The sequence below is a fragment of the Patagioenas fasciata genome, chromosome 1 (assembly GCF_037038585.1).
Source record: "Patagioenas fasciata isolate bPatFas1 chromosome 1, bPatFas1.hap1, whole genome shotgun sequence".
NCBI classification, from domain to species: Eukaryota; Metazoa; Chordata; class Aves; order Columbiformes; family Columbidae; genus Patagioenas; species Patagioenas fasciata.
The window spans coordinates 13,381,736-13,393,284 of record NC_092520.1 but is presented as its reverse complement, the minus strand read 5'-3'; positions in this window follow the sequence as shown (position 1 = coordinate 13,393,284).

The following is an 11,549-nucleotide window of genomic DNA, read 5'->3' as shown; positions in this document are numbered from 1 at the left end:
ATAACTTTTTTAAATGAAGTAAAAGCTGTTCATGTCTTTTTTGTTCCTTCAAATGAGTTATTAAAACATTGGTTCTGTTGAAAATACTGCAATAGAAGATATATCCTCATGTATTATGTGCAATTCCTTTAGCTTCTTCATGGAAAAGAGATAGATGCATATAAAATCTGTTGAATGCCACAGAAGAAGTAGGGGGAATCAAGCAAGGGGATTGTTGAGGAGCAGAAGGGAGATGTTTGAGGTGCTCCTGGGGAAAGGAGTGGGGTAAGGGAGGTGTAAGGGCTAATGGGGAAGAGAAATGTCTGAGATACCACATTATTCACTTAAGTGATGTATTGAACCACACGGTTGGGTTTCTTTCAAGGCATGTTATATATGTATGTTCAAAAATGGCAACGCTTTAAGGTAAAATACAGCATTGCTTAAAGGAGATTTTAGTTTTAATGGTACTAGAATCCAGATTAGAGAAATGAACAGAATAAACAGCTTGATTAAATTGAAATATAACAATCTACAATGTGAAATCCATCTTATAAACAACAGTCATGCTGTCTAGGCCTAGCAAAAGTCGGTAAAACCGTAAGAGTGCTGGATACCATTGCCACGGCTGGGTAATGGTGCAAGTTCCAACATACGACCCGAACTTTCTGTCTGTCCTTACACATTAGACAGAAATTATCCTTGAATATATGTTACTCACCAGCATATGAATCATTGCTGTTTTCCCTTTCTCTAACCCAAAGAAAACAAGTCTGGATTTGCCCGTTTACTTTTTAAAATGTTCATTATAGTATGCTAGCACTGTTCTAACTGACCTCCTTGCTCCTGGCAATTTCTTTTCAGTATCTCTCCTGGTGGTTAAAGGCAATTTTACAGTTTCATTGAAGGGGGATTAAGTACGGTGGAGGATGCTGAAGTGCTAAACAAGCCAGGTGAAGGTAGAGATTTGTTTGTAGAGTGTAGGTTTTCCTTCTGCTAAGGCTTCCTGATTCTTGGAGTACCTGGACAAGTTCATTTATTTTTAATTGTCAATTGGAAAATAGGCATTCCAGCTTCTGAAGAATACTAGGGGCTGAAGATAAACCTGTGTCATCTTTGCATACAAAAGATCAGTCTTAGAGGCCTAAGCAGAAGACAGCTTTTCTAATGATGTGCTTTGGCTGCGGAACACTTGTGGACAAACGAAAATAAATTGGACCAGCAAATAGGTCAGAGCTGCTTTGAACCACAGTGATTTTATTACAGATTGGATCACAGGAATGTGATGTATTCCTTCTATGGCTTCTGCAGGTATTAGAATTTGCAGCCCAAGTTGATTTTTACCTCTGGTTGTACCACCTCTGCCTTTTTAGTTGCTTATAGCGATTTATTTTGAACTGAATGTTGAAAACCTGAAGATGTCTTCCCTTATTTGAATTAAAATGTGTTTTGCTTCAAGTCTTTTCATTTTATGGAAATCTTGAATGTCAGTTATATTTACAGATATTCCTTGGGAAACTTTTTAAACTTTCTTAGACAACTTTTTGCATAGCAGTTTACTTTTTGCAGAATCACGTGTGTTAATTTTCCCTTACATTTGTGCACTCAGAATTCCCCTGCAGCATAAATGACAGAATGATGTGCTGGAATGTTTTTGTCCAGCTGTGGTCTCCTCTTGAAAATATTTTGTGACTATCTTGGTTAGGATTCAACTTATAAAAAATTATTATTAATGAATAAAAACGTGTTGAACCAATTTACTAACAGAAAACTGCCCTTTTCAGTTAGAGATTATTCCTTTTGTTGGATATGACTGTAAATCGAGCATTTTCCTTCTTTTAAGGATGAGAGTAGTGCTACTTAAATCAGCGTGTTTACAGGTATGATGTAGTAGAATATACAAAACCTTCCCAAAAAGGGAAGAGTTGTAAGGCTGTCTTTGCTGGAATAGCTTAGATCACTGCTGAGAAACTAATACGTTAATCCAGCTGAGTGCCCTGAAGCACTCTAGTAGCGCTCATACAACCTGTTGTAGTGCTGTAGTTGCATGTTACCAAATGCAGTCGTGAGCAGTAATTTCAATTATGCCTTCAAGCAATGCTTGCTGGTCACTTACCTGACTGGGGGTGCAGCATTCATTAAAGTTATCATAGCTCGGGATACCTTTTATCTCTAATAACAATAATATCAACAGAAGTAGAGTGAGGGCTCAATTCTTCCTCTTACTGGGAGAGCCTGAGATTATCTTGTGTAGAAAAACCTGTTGCCTTGCAAGATGCAGTTGAAGCTTAATTCCTGCATTCCTGGGTTGAAGATACTTTCTCCTGTAATAAATCTGTTCCAGTTTTTAGAGTGTGATTAGTAGTCCGTTTTTTCCTCTTGTTTTGTATTAGAGGTAATGATATGTTAAGATTTTTTTTTTTTAATCAAACACACCTGTGGATCTTGTTTATCAAAAGTGATGGAATGAACCTCTTCTCTTTCTTTCTGAGTGCAACATTCGGTAAGAGAACATAGAGCTCAGTAGGAATGGCTGCCTACATATGTTTAGCCACTAGATGCTGCTTAAACTTCACCATTTCTCACAAACATATAGTTGCAAATGCTTTCTGCTCACCATCCGGCATCCACACTGGATAGCCGTTCCTGTTCAAATACAGCACTGAGAATGAGAATATACTAAATACTGAAATAGTTTTACTTTAGAATATATCTTAGAAAATTGGAAATGTATTTGGAAAATTAAGCAGAGCGATATTAAGCATGTTCAGTATAGTTAAATATTAAAAAATGTATCTGGAACTATATTGTGTTTTCTCTGATCACGTTACCTATTTTGTAGGGCAGGAGGCTGATGCATGGAATAATGCAGCTTGGCTGCTGTCACACAAGACTGAGTACGGTTTTTCTTTGAGGAGCTGCTACAGATAAGCTAAAGTCTTAGTCACCATAGATATGTAACAAATCTGTAGCATTAGTTAGCTGACTTAGCATCTGAACCTTAGAAACCATTATTAAATGCAACTGGCTTATTCATAGAATGGATAGCAATACAAAGGTAAGAAGAATATATTGTTGACTTGGAACAATAAGGTTTAAGACTTACTGTTTTCCTCTTTCTTGGAGTCTGATGCACTTCTGATATAGATTTTTGCCACTCTGATTCTGTTAGTAGATGAATTTGAAATCTTGTGACTTTCTAGTGAAAGGGAGAGTTCTCATCACCATTTAAAATTTCAGGCTGTTTTGAACAAGTCTTGGGTTAACCAAGGTGTAATTGTCGTAGAGTGTTTTCATTCATATACTCTATAGGCATTTTGAGTATTGCATTTATATATTCTATGAGCGATCTTCAGGAGGAAGACCCAGGGAACCACAGGCCGGTCAGCTCCTCAGTACAAGAGAGACATGGACATACTGGAGACAGTCCAGCAAAGGGCCACAAGGATGATGAAGGGACTGGAGCATCTCTCCTGTGAAGAAAGGCTGAGAGAGTTGGGTCTCATCAGCCTGGAGAAGAGAAGGCTCTGGGGGATCCCATACATGTCCATAAACACCTGAGGGGAAGGTGCAAAGACGACAGATTCAAGCTCATCTCAGTGATGTCCAGTGCCAGGACCAGAGGCAATGGGCACAAACTGAACACAGGAGGTTCCCTCTGAACATCAGGAAACACTTTTTTTACTGAGGGTGGCCAAGCACTGACACAGGTTGCCCATGCTGAGGAGTCTCCATCCTTGGAGATACTCAAAAGCCATCCGGACATGGCCCTGGGCAACCAGCTCCAGGTGGCCCTGCTTGAGCAGGAACTTTGGACCGGATGATCTCAATGGACCTGTGACTCTGAAACCTAAACAGGGCAAAAGTTTTCTCCTTCATCTGTTAAAATACAGTATTTTGTTGTGAAAAAAATAGGTAAGCAGTGATTTGGTGTTCTCAGTTCATTTCAATAGAACAGAAAAAAGCCCATCAGTTTCTCTCCTGGCAGATCACCTGTTACACAGAGTGCTGCATTAGTGAAACTTATTAAATTATGTGGATGATTGTTACATAATCATCAAGATAGTTTGCTGAGCTTGTAAAATAAACACTTCTTGCATGAAGCAGCATTTCTATAGGCTATTTTTGGTAGCAATTTTTAAATAAACAGAGCAGGGAGCAGCTACTTCCCATCTATTTCTTTCCCATTAGTCTGTTGCCAGCATGATATAATTCTTAGACTATGCACAGTCTGAAGAAGTATGTTTGAAAATAGTAAATGTCCCAAGAGTACTTATCTGGCTGTCCAAACCTTTAAAGCCTTTTTGCATTATTTTCTTTATGTTTAGTAAAAGCATTCTAAGTGAGTTTGGTATGAAGCATGTAGGATGTTTGCGTACAGTTTTGTGGTGTTTTCCCTTTATCCCCAGCCATATGTCTTAAAATGCGGATGGCTGGAGTAGAGTTCTGTATCACATTCCGTATGTATCCTCTGTTTTCAGTAAAGCCCCAAGTGCTGCGCTTTTAAGACAACTTCAGTTTTCTTAAAAGAGGTTTTGGACTTATTATTTAAACTTATTTTGCATGTGCATCCAAATCATAAGTCATGTGAGTCAGAAAAGCAGTATTTTGGAATATTTGGGGTTTATTATGTATTTATACACAATATTCATACGACTATGTATTTTTATTTTATGCATTCAGTTAAAAAAGAACTCAAAGTATGGAGTAGTTCCTCACTTCTTTCCTTGTGTTGGGAGAATAGAGTCCTGCAGTTGAATGAAGAATATAATGTTTCCCTGTATTTTGTTGCTGTGGCATGAACAAATGTGGTTTTTTATTTTCTGAAAAGTGTCTTTGCAACAACTCACACAACATCATTCCTGAGTGAAAATACAGGCAAACAGAAATCATAACAAAAATCAGATAGCATCTTAATCCCTTTATAATGCTGTCATACTTAACATTTTGAGTAAACCAGGTGATAGTGGGGGGAAAAAAAAAAAAAAGATAATTAATCCAGATCATTTTGAAAAGCAGTAAATAGAAACGGTGATTCAGAGTGCACTCATAAACCTGGTTCTACTGTCAAGATTGCTATCAGGCTGATAAACACATTTTATCTCATAAAAACAAAAAATGAGTGTGTTTTACAAAGGCAGAACAACATGTTTTTTCATTCTTGGACTGTAGTTAAGAGCAGAGATATTGATATATTATTTACCAGAATCGTAGAGAGCTTATAAAAACAGTAATTTATCTAGTCTAAAAATATCTGCTACTTCAGTAGAAAGTAGTAGGTGATACCAAACAACCTCTTGACAGGTAAGTCTCCTTTTTAACACCATTGAAAGTTTTTCTGTAGCCTAATCTCTGTTTCTTAAATCTTACTTCCATTGTAATCTCTGTTGCATTTGGTGGCAGAAAGTTCCATAAATTAATCAATTTTATCACTATTTCTGTAATGGTTCTTTCTTAGCTAATGTATTTATTGGCTTAAAATTTAAATCCTGTAACTCTGCCCTCCAGGATCAGCATGTTTAGAGTTTCCCCCAGTATTTTCGTTCAATTAAACTACTTTGCTGCTAATTAGCACCACTGACTTTTCCTCTTTGTGGTAAGATTTGTTCTTCCAGGAGTCAATAGGTTAGTCACCATGTGTATGAAAAAAAAAAGGAAAGGACCATCAGCACCTTAATGTAAAATACACTTCCATCTTCTTGACTCTTGTTCTAGTGCTAGGTTTTAGCAACAATAAAAACGCCCAATTTGCGGTGCTGGAGCTTGTGAAAGAGCCGTTCTGGCCCTCCCTGGGGTGACTCTGCTCTCCAGCTCATCCCACCCAATGGGCTGGCTGAGGTCCAGCCCATGTCCACCTACAGTCATTCTCCAAGAGGCCAGCAGAGGTTGTACATGTCAAGCCACCTCATGGTGGAGCATGAGAGGGGGTGAAGAGGGATCCTGCTGTAATGAAGGAGGGGTGAACAGATCCATGTCCCCATGCTTGCTTGGTGGTGAGAAGATGCTCTGCAGTGGTGGTTCCTGGTCATAATTCCATAGTCTGGAGGTAATCTGGAAAAGCATAGTGCCTTTGCCACATTTCCAGTTATGCATTTGTTAGTGAGTGTATGTAGCGGAATATGCGAAGTCTTGATGATTGACAGCACTGCAAAACCCAGAAAAATCGAAGTGCTGCTTCAGGAAGAGCTCAGTTTTCTGAAGTGTGGGATACAGGGTAGAATTGCTGGGCACTCTTCCTGGTGAGGATTTTCTCTCTCAGTCCCTTTGCACCTTGAAAGGATGTTGAAAGGTGTTGCTGTCAACCTGACAAAAGCCACTTACCGATGGACAGTCAGAACGTGGAAGCTGTGAGGGAGCAACTACTTGAGGCTGGTGGGAGAAGGAAAAGTCAGCAGAGATGGCTGACCCCTGAGGAGGAGAACAGACTTTGTTCAAGTTATGCCTTCGTTAACTAATTTAAGATCAAGCTGAGATGTTTTCATTGACCAGTTTACCAAAATAGACCAAACCTCTCTAGCACATTCTCAAGGCCTTTCATGCTGCCTGGATAAGGAGGACAGTCAGTCTGGCAAGTCACCCAATTCCTCTAGTAAGCAATTTTGAATGAAAAAATGAGTTTTCACATTGCCCTCTGGATGAGTCTATTTTACATCATTGTTTATGGGTCTTCATTTTGTAACAGAAGAAGAGCGAATGCTCTTAGAGTAACTTATCCAAAAGAGGCCTCGGTTTGAGTTATTTCTTAGAGCTTTGCTGCACATTTAATTTTGACCAGAGTGTGCTAATCTATATTACTTCCTGTATTTGTGCAGGAGATCTTCGTCTCTTTTCATTTTTCCAGCATTTCAAGATGCAACTGCACTCACTGGTGCAATTTCCAGGCTTAAAAGGCAGAATTCTGTGCCCTGCTGAACCTATAATAAGGCTGCTGAACAGATCTTACAGAAAAAGAAAAAAAAGAAAAGAAATTAGTAGCTCTAATTTATGTATCAACTATATAAAAATGAAATTATATATAATATATGATAATATTACACAATATACTATTGTTATCTATTACAAAATCTATATAATTTTTATATCTATATAAAATGTCTGGTTACCTATAATTTCTCTCACCCAATGCAAAGCTGCTGGGATGAGCATCGTGGGTCCTAATCATGCATTCCATCCTTCGTAGACTTGTTTTCTTTGAATATCAGAGTGACTCTTTGTATTCAGCTCACCTCTCATCTGTAGGTAGACATCAGTAGGGTTGTTCTTTGGTTTGAAACCTACAATGGGTGGAATAAGGAGTAGAAAGTGGCTTGGTTTCAAAGTTGTGGGGGTTTGTTTTGGGTTTGGTGGGGGGTTGCTTGTTTGTGTGGTTTTGGTTTTGTTTGTTTGTTTTTGGTTTTGGTTGGTTGGTTGGTTGGTTGGTTGGTTGGTTGTTTTTAAATATCTCTTTTCCAAATACGAACCTGTCATCCAGTGTGAAGTCTCTGTTCCTCCTTATAGGCAGGGAGGGACTGGGACCTGTTTATTTCCCTATTCTCTCCAACAAACCTCAACAAACGACAGCTCCCACTCAACACTTCCAGCACAATCCCTTGATAAGCCTCCTCCAGGACACCTCCCAGTGAAGACGCAAATTGGTGACTTCTGTGAGGGCTGATCTCTCAATGCACTGGCAACTGCTCAGAAAAAAGTGAAAAATACACGTGTAAAGTATATCTGAGAGAGTTAATACACCTTAAATTAATATTTTACCATCATCAGCAGTATTTATTAGGCCCAAACCAATCTCAGAACTGTAGTATAGCAAAAAAATAGATAAGGCAATCCCAAATGGAGTGGAGAAAGCAGGTTAACCACCCTGTCAAATGTAGTTAAGAGATTTCATTTCCTATATGGCCCAAGCATTCTGCCTCATATTTAACTCATACCTTTTTTTTAACGGAACTTTTACTAGATGTAACTTACTGAACTGTTCTCCACTTGGTACATTCCGCTTATCTCTGCAAATTCTCCATGATCGTATTAACCTCTTCCAATTAAAAAAACAACAACAAAAAAGGTGCTGAACTGTAGCTGCTGAGTGCAATGCTGCGGCCCTAAATAACACAGATTCAGCATCACTGTATCAGGTAGTATCTGAGCTGTGTACTTGAGAGCATTTCTGCTTTCTGCTCTGGGATGCAAAACATCATCTGTGTTTTGCAGCAGTAGCATATTTCCAGCCATCTGTAATTGCCTCCTACTTGCATATGCTTAGTCACTGCATACAAACATACACCTTCTGCTGAACTTTAGAATTATGCTCCCCTCTAGTAAAGCTCATTATGTTTTCAGCTGTATGGTATTCTGCAAAGCCTCTTTTGACAACATTAGAGCCCAGTAATCCAGACTTACCTCCAAGGAGGCCAGAGGAGATAATTTAACCAAACCATTATTGAAAGTACTTACTTTCTCATGTGATCCGCTGACATTTTGATAGTTTTGTTGTTGTCATCAGTTTTGCAAAGTAAATGAAAACATGCTAGTTTGAAAAAAAAAAAAAAAAGCAATGACTTTAACAGCAGTAGAGCCAAAATCACAGGAATACTCTAAAACAACACAATTTAGTAACTCTCTTACTTCCCCTGGTTTTTTAATATAGGTCTTATATGATCCCCCATAGTATCGCTAGGTTAATACTTATCAAAATCATGGAGTACTCAAAGGTGTACTTACCACTCCCCTCCAGTCACCAGTTGGAACCCAAATTTGTTGTCTGTCCTTATCTTGTCTATGAGTCTGTTTTTTCCAGCCTCGATGTTTGGGGGTACAGTTTGCCTGCCTCTCAAGGCATGAGAATCACAACTACCTGGATTTCTTCTGCTTATGATGTTTCAAGTTTATTGGCAAGTCTACTGTCCAAAGAAGTCTGCCTCCTCCTCCCAAAATTTGGTCATATAGCTAGAACATAGCTCTTTGTGGCAGTCACTGTAACTTAGGGAGGTGTTGTTTGGGTCAGTGGTCTCCAGGGCCTTGAAGCTGAGGAACCACATCTCCACCTCCAAAGATCCACCTTCAGGACATGGTGGGATGGAGCTAAATGTCAGGTTGGTATACTTTGGGAAGCAGTTTCATCCTCAAACAGGGATGAAATGGGGATGATGTTAGCCTTCTAACAAAAATTAGTTGTATTTGGGGAGGGAGAACATGTCTTGGAAACTGAGCTCACTTCTAGCCAAGACAGGATCCTGGAAGAGGAACCAGATGCTGATTGATAGCCAAGGTGTTCTTTCCATGTTGACAGCCATTTGGAAATCTCAGAGAAGTGAAGAATATCAGGCTGCAGACCATATTAAGGATTTAAGGCTCTTTTCTCCCTCACAGTTTGCTAGCATGGAGCTTTTTAAGAGAACTTCCTTCCCTGCTAAATTAGTTCTTTATCACTTCTATATTCTTCCAATCTGTGCCATGTTATAGTGGCCTGAGAAAAGCCTTTGGGAGTACATGTAGTCAAACTACTATTGGCATTTCAGTTCGTGCTGCTGCATAAACTCTCCCAGCCCTGTTCCTGGAGGGCTGAGCTTGCAGAGAGTTGATGTGCCAGCTACACAGGCAGAAACACTCTCCTGGGGTCTCCTGAGGGAACTCCATGAAATCACTGCTGGGTAACCTTACCCTTCTTTCCCCCTTCTGGCAAAAGAAAAAGAAACAGCTAAGTCCACAATAGGTTATGTCAAATAGTGCAAAAAAAAGGTTTAGTAGCTTGGTTAAGGATTTGCAGGACCTGTTTGTGTCAAAGAGGAAGCCCATTGTTGCTTGCTGCTCCTGTTGGATCCACGCCCTGGCTTTGTGAGGAAGGTTCAGCTTGTCGCCAGTATCCAAAAAGAGCTGGCATGCTTCCTCAGGAGCACCCTGCAGACTTCTAGAGGAGGAATATTACCACGTGCTACATCCTGCAAGTTGGATTAAATTCTATGGAAAAATAGCTCCCTATCAAATTACAACCACTTCATAAGAGAGTATTTTGGAAGCTGTTTTACGCAACGAAAGATTTTATCAGATGGAAATACGTGGACCTGATGCCCAGAGGCAGCACAGCCGTGTAATTCTGTAGCTGGTGAGCCCGGCTGATGGCACCGCTGTGTCCAAGCTGGTATCTGCACAGGGAACAGGGAGAGAGGAGTTCAGCCTCTCCATCAGTCTTGCAAATCTGGATCTGTTTATTCTTTTGGTGAAGCCATGCTCACAAACTCTCCATCCTTGCTTCAGTTCTCTATCCAGGCAAATAGCTCTGCCCTGTGAAAATACATTAAGTAACATGAGATGGTCAAACACCAAAGTAATGGGGAGCACAGAAGTACTTAAGTGGCTAAATAGAGGATGTTGTAGTTAAGATCCGAATTTTATGTTGATTTTAATGTAAAACACTGTAATTATGTTGTGACTTGATTAAAATACAAACCTTTCAAAAAGAACAAGAGCAAAACATCTCTACACTGAGGCTGTAGAAATAATTAGTAAGATGATGAAGAGTAAATGCTTTTTATAAAGCAAAAATATAATTAGCTGGCTAAAGTAATGAGCTGTTTTAAGAAATTCTTAGTGGACAAAGCAGTCCTAAGGGAATGAGACGCATTAAGGGAGGAATGAATGCCATGCAGGACAACACCACAGGGAGTTCCTGGTTATCCTGCTCTAGGTTTGTATTAATGAATTGCACCGCTGTGAATTTTGTCAGCAGATACTAATTTTGTTTTTACTTTCACACAGGGAGACTAGAAAAGCACATGGATAAGGTAAAGAGAACAGAAGATATCGAAAAAAGAGTGGTAAATACAGCTATTTTTGTACAGTACAGGTCCTTAGACCAAATTGATATATGGACTGTGAAGCATAGGAAGCAAAAGAAATAGATCTCAGTAAATATCTGACATTGCTCTCTTTTCATTACAATGGTGAAAAAACATTTAACAAGGAAGGAGGAAAACAAATAACTTTGACATTTAACAGTAGCATTATATTTGGATGAAAAAAGAATTTTCAAAGCTCAAATTAAATCAGTTGAGTGTGCTGATTAGCCTTAATTGCTGCTGATAGAGGCCCAAATGCCCTCTAGAAGAGAGCAGGAGGGCATTTAGTGATAGGACAAGAGGTAATGGCTTCGAACTGAAAGAGAGTAGATTTAGATAAGATACAAAGAAGAAATTCTTCACTATGAGGGCAGTGAGACACTGGAACAGGCTTTCCAGAAAAGTCATCCATGCCCCATTCCTGGAAGTGTTCAAGGCCAGGTTGGATGGGGCTTTGAGCAACCTGGTCTAGTGGAAGATGGCCCTACCCATGGTAGGGATGTCAAAACTAGATGAGCTCTAAGGTCCCTTCCAACACAAACTATTCTATTATTCTCTTTTTCTACAAACAGTTTTCTCAGTGTACCTTTGTCCTGCAGCCTCACTCCTGCCCTTCCCACTGTATCTCACCCCGGCTTTGGCTGACCTGAATGGTTGAGAAATTTGGTCCATGGTTCTCTTTCCCAGTTTCATTTTCTTAAAAGGCATAGTTGGCCCACCTTTGTCTGTTCATCTAATTAGTGC